The sequence below is a fragment of the Vespula vulgaris genome, chromosome 14 (genome assembly GCF_905475345.1).
Source record: "Vespula vulgaris chromosome 14, iyVesVulg1.1, whole genome shotgun sequence".
Lineage (NCBI taxonomy): Eukaryota > Metazoa > Arthropoda > Insecta > Hymenoptera > Vespidae > Vespula > Vespula vulgaris.
Window position 1 is genome coordinate 1,377,501 of NC_066599.1, and position 13,465 is coordinate 1,390,965.

A 13,465-nucleotide genomic window follows, 5' to 3' on the forward strand; every position below is an offset into this window, starting at 1 on the left:
GATGAACCGGACTGAATACTAACTGGATCTTTTACGTTGCTTAAACGAACGAAGAGAATCGATTTTTTTTCTTTTCTTCTTTCTTTCTCTCTGGCTTCCCTCGTCGATTTACGTTCTAATGGTATATCGATTTTCAAATGGTCGATATAAGAAAATTCGTATGTTGGTCTATGTGTGTGCATCGTTAATCTATCAAAGTGACGTCTCGCAAACAGTAGGATGAACAGCTTTACGACGAGTCGAAGGTCGAATTGTAAAACGGAGATTAGATTTTAAAAAGAATACGATCTATCTATATACGTATGGATGCACGTACATATGTGGTATACATATGTGAATTCTTTTTACTCATAAATATTTCGATTCGATCGAATAATCGCAAAGTATCAGTAAATCGTATAATCGAGAGACCTTACGTAATCTTTGAAATTTTGTTCTACCATCTATTTCACCGTAGGATAGAAATGCTGGACGTTGTTGCATTTCCCCTTTCTGCATACAAATTGAATCCGCAGTCGTACATTTGCCAAGAATTTCTTATATCTTCCAAGGAAATAGAACTTTCTTTTGCAAAGGGGCAAGGCCGTTCTCGATAAAGGACGACGACGACGACGACGAAGAGAGAATCGAGTACTTCGATTTCCTTTGCATTAACATTTCTTGACCTCTTAAATGGGACTATCGATCTTTATTATTCTTCTTGTGGAGTGTTTGAGGAAGACAAGGGAAGGGAAATTGAAACTCGAGACTTATTGAAATGTTGATTTTATTTAAGTATTATATAGATCCTTGGGTAAGAAAAGTAAAACTTTTTTGTTCTTTTAAAGTTTTCTAAAAGAAAAAGAGAAAAGGAGAATCATGTCTGATAAAGATCCAGAAGAGGAAAACAAATTTCCGGGATTTTCGGGAGTGATTGGACAGAAAATGAAAATCTTTTCTATCTTTCCTCGTTGATTTATTTAAAAAAATGTTGAGTTGACAGATTCTTTTTTTTTTAGAGTTATACGATTATAAAGATGACACGGGATTTCTCTTCTTTTTGTTCATTTATTATTCTTCCAAATTTAAAAAAAAAGGGAAGACGTTAGAAGCTAATTAAAAAAAAAAAACAAAAAAATTAGTCGAAGCAAAGGAGACAACTGTTCAGAGATCCTTTTTAATTAGGAGGAAAATAAACATTTTCTTGCTCGCATTGAAAATAAAAAACGATTGTCTCACTTTCCTCCTTCTTTCTTTTTGTTTACTCTTTGAAACTTTTTCTTGATATTGTCGATATATTCGATAAATAGATAGATCGAGAGGAGGAAGATGAACGGTATCGCGTGTTCGTGAGTGAGTAACAGTAGATTCGTTCCAAGAAATGCCCGACATAAAACGGAATCCATGATAAATTTACGGCATTTCGCACAGAGTCCGACCTATCTCGAGAAGGTACGTCGTTAAACGTCGTTCTTGTATCACAATCCAAGACGAAGAGTTAAGCAATGGAATTAGGAAGAGCTTCGTGTGTTTCGTTAAAAAACTTTTTACATTCCTCATATTCAGAATCTCTATCTCTCTCTCTCTCTCTCTCTCCTTTTTTGTCTCTCTCTCTCTTTTTTTCTCTGTTAATTCGTAAAGAAACGAAGCATTAGCATTTTGAAGAGAGATAGAAACAGAGAGAAAATATGCGCGTGCAACCGCAATGAGAGAGAAAAGGATAAGAAAAAGAGATATAAGAAAAAAGAGACGAAGAAGAAGACGAAGAAGAAGAGGAGGAGAGGAGTAACGAAGGAGAGAGGGAGTCCTGCAACAATTACTATCGTAATGCGGCTTGCACGTTGTCGGCCAGTTGCATGCCAGATGGCAGAGACGATTTTGTCGAGAATCTTACAGACGCGAGGCGACGCGACCCGACGCAGTGGTTACGTTCTACTTTGTGATTTTCTTTTAGCAATTTTAAACGATTTCAACGTCGACGCGTTGCGTCAACGATAATGAATTTTTCTTCCTTCTCTTATTCTCTATCTTTGTAATTCTTTTTATCTCTCTTTCTCTTCGCTCTCTCTTCTTTAACATCGTCGAGAGTCCCTTTCGATTATCTACCCCTTGTAGTTCAAGGGTTGAGTATCATCTTACACTTGTATGAAGTGTGTCGATTAAAAGATATAATTCTATAGGGATGCGCGTTGATTTATTCGACGTTAAGAGTTTGATAAATTAGTTATCGATCTCTTGGACTATTCTTTTCTATCGCGTTTTATCGATTTATATCCTTTGGAATTGTTAACCCATTGGAATTTTTTTTTACGAATTAATAATAAAAACAAAGCCGGATTTGAATGAAAAAGCGTGGATATGTTTCAATTATTTCCGCGTGAGATCACGCGAACGTGGATGGAATATTGATTATAAAAAGATTCTAAAGTTATAAACATTAACGAAACAAATATATGGAAAATATTTGGGATTTGAAACGTCATAGTCGATGACTAAGCCCGACACTGATTATTATCAATCAAGCTAACTATCATATTTCCGTGTGTGTATTTCTTGAAAGAGAAGCTATTTCAGCGTCTCTTTTTTATCAAGACCATCATTCTGTCGTATAGTAGGTAAGCATTAGACATTAGGCCGATGCATTGGGATTATAGCGTGTGCCGGTGCAGTTGGTGGACAGGTCGATGTGTCACCGTCGTTCTCTAGGGAAACGTCAAGAGATAGAAACTACGACGAAGGATGAGGAGAAGGGGGTGGAGGAGGAGGCTGAAAGAGGAGGATGAAAGAGAAGGAGGAGGAGGAGGAGGAGGAGGAGGAGGATGGGTAGATGATGCTTGGTTACTACGAAGAAGACGATAAAGAAGAGGATGAAGAGAGGGTGAGGTGGGGGTAGGTCGAAGACAAAAAAAAAAGAAAACTGCGAAGTAGGCAGGAGAACGTCCAGTTTTTGCTATGGAGTTAGTTACCTTAGACCGAGTAACATTCTCACATCGTGCTGCGGAAAAGGCAAGATCCCTCGATCTTCGTGCCGCGTCCTTCGAAAGCCTTAAGAAGTCGAGTTCTATCGTCGTAGTTCTCGTAGTCGTTGATCCTCCACCCTATAGAGAGACTTCTCCTAAGTTGCTATGATTCTTTTATTTTTTTGCTTTTCTTTTCTTCTCTTTTTTTTTCGACGCTTATTAGATCATCAGGTTTTTTGTCGAATATGTTCGGTAATGCTCGATCGTTGAACCTATCGATGGTCTTCCGGAGAGTTTGTATATGTTACTTAATTTTTATATACGTATAATTTATTAGTGATTAAATATTTATGAATTTGTATATACGTGCTTTTTTCTTTCGATCGATCGTTCGTTTTTCTTTCTTTCTTTCTTTCTTTTTTTGGATTTGTTGTAAATTAATAATCTTAAGTATCATTGAATATATATATATATATATATATATATATATATATGTATGTATGTATGTATGATAATCGAGAGAACTCTCTTCCTACATCTCTCCAAACTCCTCGACGACCCTTCCTTCCTTAATCTTAATCTCGTTATCACCTTTTTAAAGCACGTCTACGTGTATGCACGTATATTGCAGAGTAATAAAAAGTTGATAAATTATGTAAACTCGAGAGATAAGCCACGCGATTCTTAAACTGAGAGATGCATATTTTATAACATAAAGCGTATAATCATGAATTATAATTCTTTTTTATTTGTGAAGTTTCAAAGTTGTATCTTTTTTTTTTTTTGTAGAAATTTTATTCCCGTTTTGTTATAGGGAAAAAATATTTTCAAGATTCGTAGTTGATAACTAATAAATTAAAAAATTGTTCGAAGAATTACCTAAATTCGAGTTTGAGATGCAATCAATTGATACAAGACGTACGATTATAAGTACGAATAAAAATGTTTTTAATTTCCAAACTTTGCTAAGAGTTTTTCGCTTTTGGAATGTTTTTCTTTCCTCCTTTCTCTCTCTCTCTCTCTCTTTCTTATAGAATTTAGTTGATAGTATTTTCCACGAAGAAATTCGAAGATCGTAGACCTCTCTCGAGTATCGCCGGAACGCAGAGGAAGATGCTAAGTGGAGAAGCTGTGCTCACTATAAATAGACTCTTACGGTGGATGAAAGGATGGCAGGGAGGGAGGGAGGGAAGGGTTCGAAAGGAAATTAAGACATAAAAGCACCGCAAAAATGTTGCGGTGTAGTCCTACTAAAACGAGCAGTCTTTTCTCTCTTTCTCTCATCATCCTCTTCGCGTCGCATCGCATCGCTTGTCGCGAAACGAAACGAAACGAAACGAAACGAAATGATGAGAGGAGAAGAAAAGCGTGGGAAGAGTACTCGTGCGTTTGTGATTAGGCAATTATTTAAGCTCTTTTTATCTTTCGTGTGACATTATTGCTCGTACACTTCAAAGTTTCTCTTAAGCAATCGAGATCATTGATGTCGAAATCATTTGATGAACTTTGAAGATTTTATTCGTCCAAGTGAAAAGTCTTAGAAACTTTATCTATTCTTTTTCTAATTAGTTTTTATAATTCTTTATAAAGTGAATCTACCTACGTAAAATACGTAATTTATATATTGCAAATAAATTGTAATTTTGTAAATTTTTATTTGCGTTATTTTCTTTAATCGTAAATCATTATTTAAAATATTTTGATCTATGTCGTATTAAAAAAAAGCAAGAAATAATTTATGTTACCTCTTTTTTTTATGCAATTGTTTAGTTATTATTTAGTTTATGTTCGCATATTGGTATAAAATATTCTCAGATAACCTTTGAAATATTTAATGTTTTCAAAATCGTCACGAGTGAACGAAATTCTTTTGTTGACACAACTTGACATTAGATTTGAAGGGCTTGTATAGAACGATGACATTGAGTCTGAGTTGTGTCTTTCTTACTTGGAGTTCCGGAAACTCGATCTTTCTTGGAAAACGTAAACAAAACAGTCAAGAGGGCAAGAGTGTCCTCTTCTCTTATTTTATTACTACACGAGATACGCAATAACATCGTTAGCTCTCTTCATTGGTCTCTATATTCTGTACGTATAGAGATTAATATAACTGATTTGTTCTTAAATTTTTATTAACGATTATGGGTCTCCGTATGCAGCAACCTCCACGTGGTGAGACCTGGACTATCGATATTACTCTCGTTGTAACGAAATGCACCTAATTCTTTTTTTTACACATTTCTTTACACGACATTTCGAAATGACGAAGTTTAGAAACAAGTAATTCTATTTCTACACGATTTTATGCAGATTTTTTTAAAACTAATTTATCGTATAAATGAAGTATTAGGTATATATTATACTATCATTAACAACGCAAGTACTATCGAGCTGATTGGCTGCATGAGCCATTCAGAAACCAAATTGTTTATTCGTAGTAATAATTTTGCATAATTAATATCAACTTATTTTCATAATTCATTATCATGTGTTTATTGTTGCTGAATAATATTTCGAAGCTATATCTTAGAAAAATACGAAAGATTATTAGAGAAAAATTTCAAAGAACAGTTATTTAGATTAGCAGATTATAATATAATAATTTAGTATTATAATATATATAAATATATATGACATATTTTATATATTATTTGTTTTTAATGCTCTTCCACTACTTTCTATTTTTATAAATGTTTTATAAAAATTTTTTATAAATATAAATAAATTTTTTGATAAAATTAATTACTTTGGTTTTTGAGTGGCTGAAAATTTCGGTATTTAAAAAGCGTATGTATTCATTAATTTGATGCTAATTAAAAGTGTATATACATATATATATTTGAAAACTTTTCCAAATTTTTAGCTTCACGTTCGAATCATAATTTTCTTTTCGTTTTTCTTTTTTTTTCATGTAAATCGACGAAATATTAGATAACACATTCGTTAAAAAATAAATTTGAATAGGATATAGATGCTTTGTTTTTTCTTTCTAATGCACTGGAATCATGTTTATCTAAATCAAGTGTTTCTAACTGTTTTAAGAGGGATAAGAAGGTACAAAAGATCGATGATCGATCCATTTTCGAAACTGTACACGCGCAAGAGACTCGACATAGATGAAAGGTCGTATATACGATTGGAGTTGCGAACGCACCTGAATACGAGACGAGCAAGTAGTTAAGATTCCGGGCATTGCACTCAAAAGCGACGTACATTTGTCTCTTCGAAGTGGGAAAAAGAAAAAGGGCCTGAACTCGAACTCGAAGTAACGTAAGCGTCGATCGGTAAACTTATTTTTGATCCTTTTTTTTTTCTTCATTTTTTTTACATCGAAAGAAAGATTCGTTCGATTCGGCTTCAAATTTTTAGTATTCAGATCGTTTCTAGCAGGACGTTGTAAGAGTTTCAAAATCGTTCGTAATGCACTAACAGTAATTTATTTCAATTTAGTTGAGAACAATTGTTTATATTATATCATGATTTATATCGAATTAAGAAAGTTAAAAGGGCTATTAAAAATATCTACGTCGAATAAAAATTAATTATATATATTTTTTTAAAACTGAAATTTCTTTCTAATGTTTTTCTTGTTTTATCCAAACTGCATTACACGTAGTTATATATTTAAAAAAAATAAAATCCATAGTACCTGCAGAGATATTTTCTTTATTTCTTTTTTTTTCTTTTTTATTATTTCTTCTCTTTATTTATACAAGTTGCATTACATTCGTAAGCCATACTAATCGAATTTCCGATCTATCGAATGAACCAATCTATCAGGTTTGTCATTACACATGCTATCGTATAAACTTCCTTGATAGTTCCATTGAAGAAAAATCGTTCGAAGTGCGTTCGATAGGAAAATAAAGTCGTCTATTCAAGAGATAGGAAATAGTGAAAAGATCGAAGTCGAGGACATTTCGTTCGGCCTTAGATTTCCAATAAAGAAGCGTCATCGATTAGAGTCTCTCGTGACAATTCTTTTCTCGATGTTCTTTCGAAAGACGGTCGCAATTTTTTCTCTTCAAAGCTTCGTTTCGATGGAGGTTTATTCTCGCGAAAAGGTATCGAGTTAGTCCGTAGAGTTGACAGTCCTTTTCGACTGCTCTATTTTGTTCCCTCGATTGAGGACGCGAGAGAGGGCTCGATAGAAGTTAAAAGAGGGGAAAAGAGAAAGAGAGAGAGAGAGAGAGAGAGAGAGAGAGAATGATTATATGGAAAACGACTGGGAGGGTTCGACGTTAATCAACGAGCAAGTCACGTGAGACAATTAATGAAGGCGCAATCGGGGCTTTTCGATCTCCTCAAACGCTTGTATTGTTGAAAGAATATTCGACGAAAGAAAAAATATGATCTATTTTAAGCGAACAAGTGAGAAATATTTTCTAAAGCAACGTAAGACAACGTTTCATTTTTGTCGGTTTCAAAAAATCAATTAGCGTTAGAGTCATCTTATGGTTGGAATAAATTTTTTATTTTTTATATTTTTTGTAGGCACAGATATCTATAGTATTGGATTAATGTAAAAGGGTATGATCATTATTTATTATCGTATCCAAATTTTTGATAAACAAATTTGTCTTTTTAACATAGTCGCAGAATATAGATAGGCTCTTTAATTTTCATGAATATTTATATGACTATTTATTGTTATGTGAAAAAGAAATTATTCTATAAAACAAACTAATTAATGAAAGTTAGACGGATTTGTGTTTGCATTAAGGAACGTAAATAAATATTTTCAAGCGAAATTTATATTCTTTAACTATTTCAACGATATAAATGAAATTGCTACTCGTAAATTATATTTCAAAATACAAAGATGCTGCAGTATGTTCTCAGTGGCTTAAGACGATTACAGAACTCTTTCGATAGACAAAAATAGATCAACTTTTACCATTCCTAATCTTCTCTTTTAGTTTTATTCGCTAGTCTCAGAGACGCATAAATTTTGAGACACGGACTACCGGGCTGGGTTTGCAAATAAGATTACACGAGTATCGTGTGATCATAACACGAGACGACATGCGGGTGGACGAATAGCAAGAAGACGATGATGTATTTTACGAGTATACTTTGTAAAAGACTATCGTCCTGTATTCAACCGGAAACAACTCTTTTTATAGTAACTCTTACGGGAAACAAAAGAATTTTACAAAAGGTATTTCTAAAAATTCGTCTTAATTAAATCATAGTAAAAATAACGACGTAAAGAGAAGTATCATATTCATACGAATCTTGGTAGAGTATCCCTTACAAAATAGACAAAATCAAAAAATACAAATTTCTAAAAATCATCATAATTATCATACTGATATTAATGACGTAAAGAATACAACGACACGCGCATAATTATTCATAGACAGAGAGAGAGAGAGAGAGAGAGAGAGAGAGACAGAGAAAGAGAAAAAAGAAATAATCGAGAAGGAAGCACAAAGAGAAAATTTCTTTAAAGTCGTCATAATTATCGACGTAATTAAGTAGGAAAAAATGATTAAAAAGAAAAAAAAAAGAAAAAAAAAAGAAAAAGAAAAAAGTAGTTAAAGTGGTTAGAAAAATCGATAGGTCGAAGTCTTAGTCGGTCCTTGGCCCGAGAGCTTTGGTGGTTCGAAGGGAGGAGGGATAATAGGGAAGCAGCATCGTATACATACACACACACATACACACACACATACACATTCACCTTCACATTCGCATTCACACTCACATTCACATACATATACACATACAAATGTATACATATATCCTATCCATACGTAGTTGTGTAGTCGCTGAGTAGAAAGAGTGGGGAGATGTCAGACTGGAAGGGAGAGGAGCGGCGCAGGAGGAAAGCGCGGCACAGCCGAGCAGCCGGCAGTCTGCGCACGGACATCGATCGAGGTTCACGTTCCGCATTTACCGCATCCGTCCTGTTCTCTCATTCGCACACACTCTTCTGTTTCCTTCCTTCCTTCCTCCTTCCTTCCTTTTTTCTCTCCTTGCTTCCTCCTTCTTCCTTCCTTAACTTCCGTTCTCGAGATATTATCGGAATACAATATCGCGTGTCGCACTTGGAATCATCGATCATCGATCATCGATCTTCTTCCGTTTTTTTTTTCTTTTCTCCTATTTTTTCTTTCCTTTTGCTTCTTTTTCTCCTTTCCTTCGTATTTTTCTTTTCTTTCCCTCCTTGTGCATTTTTTTTCTCTATTTTCTTCTTCGTTTTTTTTCTTTTGGTGGAGAGACGAAGTAACGAATATTTTCTTGTGAGTTTGTGTGCGAAGGGAGAAGACACGGAAGAGGGAGAAGAAGAGAGAGAGAGAGAGAGAGAGAGAGAGGAAGAAATTGATATATTTTATCTTATGGTTTTTCTTACAAATTAAATAAGATCGATACGATCGATCACAAGAAGATGATCTAAAGACGATGAATCTACGCTGATCCTGTTATTTCCGATTCTCGTGAGTACCAATTACACAGCTGTGATTTATTTTATATTTCCTTGTCTTTTGTTTAGTTGAATTTTGTGTGTGGGCGTGCGTTAGATCGTTTGCGTTATTACTTTTACCGTATGAAACGGATAAAGCGTTATATATTTATTGTCGTAACATTTAGGAAGTTCAAGGTACACAAGGAAATGTGTTGTGTTCGATTGTAATCGTTAAAAAGAAAAAAGAGAGAGAGAGAGAGAGAGAGAATATAAAAGGCAATATATCGTATTCTATATTTGTATTATTAACTGGCAACGTTGTTAGAATGTTATTTGAAAGTCGATCGATCTTCCCTACGAAGCAAACACACCAGCGGACGTTTGTAGGTGTACTAAATAATTCGTTATAACCAAGTATACTACTGCTTTTGCTGCATCTACCAACCCTCTATTTATTTATGTTAGTTAGAAACGTTAGAAAGTGATGGACTATCTAATAAATATTCATAATACGCTAGAGTTATGAATTATTTCGCCGTTGAGCTATGGCTAATTAATTGAAGAGTTATCGTGTAAGACAAGCTCGAGAGTAGGCTCGCCTACTCGATTTTATAAAATTTTAATATTTTGTTATTCCATGTGATAAATTAAGTCGAAAGTGAGAAACATTTTTTTTACGTACGGTGCTTCGTTCTCGAGAAAATCAAATTTGTTAAAAGATCAATATTTACGATATAACGTAATCAACTTTATTTTTTTATTTTATATATATATACATATTTTTTTTTGACAATGTTTATAAGAACAATTAATTTTATACGACTTCGGTACAAATCAATTTTTCGTGTAATCTATAACTTAGAAATGAATCGTTTTAGATTATTAGATGTTCCGTATGAAAATATTGCATTGCATATGTATATATATATATATCAAAATTAAAAAAAACAAGAATAAAATCAATAAAAAGAAAAAGAATACAACTTATTGTTACTGTCAAAATAAATTTCGCATATATCACATAATTAAGATAATTGGGCTTGGGATCTACGTGGTAAATGGTTTCATCCTATATATACATATACATATGTATAGCTAGATAAAGATAGAGCTAGATAGAGAAAGAGAAAGAGAGAGAGAGAGAGAGAAAGAGGGAGAGAGAGCAGAGATTCAAGTTTGTATATAGTCGCGCCTCGAAACCGCAGGTTCGAGGGCCGAGTAAACGCGACCGGCCGCGGATCGATTTCGCGAGTTGAGGGCAGCTCGTTGGTACGGTTTCGTAGATATATACTTCGTGTGGCTCGCTTCCTCTCATTTCTACTTCCGGTTGGCTTTACTTTCGCGCCTAAAATTTATGCAACATCCGTTAGGTCTTTCTATGCATTTTTATTTGTTGCTTTTTATAATTTTTTAGGACATTTATATGCCCGTATACCAATTCATTCTAATCATTCGATATTATTAATCATAATTTTAATGTATTCTTTCATTCTCTAAACGGTACTTTAAGCGTAAGATGAGTACTATATATTAGAGAATTTTTATGGAAGTATATTACCAATATTTCGTTTATATAAATTGATAAAATTATAGCATACAGTATCGGTAAGATTGTAACGTAGTATTAAATATTTTCAGAGTAAAAGATAAACAATATGATTCATTCTACAAAATGATAAGGATATTAATGTAAATATTCGCTCAGGGTAGAAAGCAAAAAATGTGTATACTCTATATAAACAGATAAAATTGTATCGAGTAAATGCGTACGAGTTTCTTTTTTTTCCCAGGAATGAAATCATAATAATATAGAAAAAGAGAGACTGTTGTACTCGCGTTATTTACACTTTCGTTAGATCGTAAGTTTGTTGTCGTAATAGAGCTTAGAAGCATAACAGAGTCGATTTCGAAGGTGGGGAGAGAGTAAGAGGAAAAATACCAGAAGCGATTCGCAAGATGCTCTCTCTCTCTCTCTCTCTTTCTTAAAGAAGAAGAAGAAGAAGAAGAAGAAGAAGAAAAAGAGAGCTTCGCTAGTCAGAGTTTATTTGAGTTATTACGGTACATCCGATTACTGCTCCACTTTGCGAATGCTCCTGGCATGTCATTTAAAAGACGACGAACACGAGTCTCCATCTTCGTCTCTCTATGCGTTGAAAATCTTTCACGAATAAATTCACGGAGATCTATCTATCTATCTCTCTCTCTCTGTCTCTCTCTCTCTCTCTCTCTTATATACACATATACGTACACACACACGTACACTCATTTTTTTCCGGCTTTTTGAAAGGGTGGCCTAGCGTGGAATTCGTTCCACTACGTGGGAGATACGACCCGAGTTTGGCCTCTTTTCTTCCTTCCTTCTTTTCCATGTCGTTGCATCCGGTGCATCGAGAATGAAAAAGAAAAAGTAATGTCAACATAGACTTTGTGTACGTGTATGTCTGTATGTATGTGTTACATGTCTATGTAGTTGTCACGATATTCGATGTACTGAAATAATGGGTGCAATTTTATGATGATATATGATCGTTCATTTCAGCGATCAATAAGGAAAACAATTGCAATTTAAAACGTTTACGATTATTATTTGATTTAAAATGAAAAGATTTTATTTATTGTTTAAAAGGATCATCTTGTTAGATGTAAAAGATGAACGACGATACGTGCTTTATTTCGTACTGATACCACTTTATTGCATCTAAACATTTTCTACGGAGTTTCGCACTTCCTTTCTCTTATCTTCCTTAGAGTAAATATTCATTCAAGATTCATTATATCAACATTAAATATTTATTTATAGCGAAACGTCAATTGCAGATATTACGAAATTTTTATTTTTCTAATTCTCACTTATCTTAAATGCAACTTAATCTAATGAACTCCGACATGCGTGTGTGACGAAGATTATCAACACGTTTTGTATCTACTTTTCTTCTCAACGAGCATGTATGCAATAACGACGACAATTATTTTCCAGTCTCCAGTAAAATTGCTAGAAGAAAAAGAAGAGGGAAAAGAAGAAGAGAGACAGAGATATTTTGTACTTATCTTACTACACACACACACACACACATACGTATAAAGAGATCATTAAGTGTCTCCATAGAGAGAAAGACAGAGAAAGAGAGAGAGAGAGAGAGGGAGGGAGAGATAAAGAGAGAGAGAGAGAGAGACAGAAAGATAGATAGAGAGAAAGAGAGAGAGTTACCGTTACTAGGTATATCTACCAGTATCTCACCGAATTTCAGAATCCTCTGACTTCCTTTAAACGTTTGGATTTAACGAGCGTGTCAAAAGGGTCATGCTGTGATTACTGACCTGAATCAAACGCGTGCGATTTCATCTTCCTTTTGCGTTAGACACAGGGATGGAGATTGATCAGAATCATGCATATAGCACATATTTTTTAAAGAACAAAGATAAAATCTTCGTAATGAATATTTACAATTCTTCATTACTATATATTAATTCATTAAAACATTCAAATTAGTATAATTATTATTTACCATAATTTTTATTTAAAAAATTCCAATGATATTTATTGTGTAACTTCTAATATCAATAATACGTGATTCGTAATACTTATAAAAAGAAAGATATAAAAAGAAAAGACGTAACTTTTATGTTTGTGCGTAAGAAGAAAAAAGAATGAAATTAGTTAAACTTATCGAACGATTTATTCGATCGACAAATTTTCGAGATTTCTGTCATTGATCTTAGTGTTGTATTTCGAACGCTTGTTGTATAGAGCGCTTTTATGACGATTTGAAAGGCTAGGAGCGTATGCGAGTCCTTCGCCTTCACCTTTAAAATCGATTAGAAAAATGAAGCCAAAGAATGATCCGTCGTATGCCCCATATAACCAATGCTGTTTACGAGCTGTAATATATAAGAGCAAGAGAGAAAGAGAAAGAAAGAAAGAGACAATAAGTGCGCACGCGACAATAAGACGCTCACGCGTGATAAGGTCGCGTGCGATCGTTCTTGATCGCTCGTGCGTGGAGTTTCCTAAGCTTTCATATTCAGTATACATATGTACATAGATAAATAGATAGATATATAGAGTATATTTCAATTCATCGCTTTCATTTTTTCTTTAATGAAGTAATAGAATTGC

At 33.9% G+C, this 13,465-nt stretch overlaps 1 protein-coding gene across 1 annotated transcript in view; it reads left to right on the forward strand.

Moving 5' to 3' along the window:
* Positions 1-8,469: 8,469 nt before the first annotated feature.
* LOC127068893 (dentin sialophosphoprotein-like) overlaps positions 8,470-13,465 on the forward strand; it is a 64,727-nt gene continuing 59,731 nt past the window's right edge. Inside the window, exon 1 of the mRNA XM_051005263.1 lies at positions 8,470-9,379. The gene's annotated coding sequence lies outside the window, so the exon portion shown is untranslated. The remainder of the gene's footprint in view (positions 9,380-13,465) is intronic.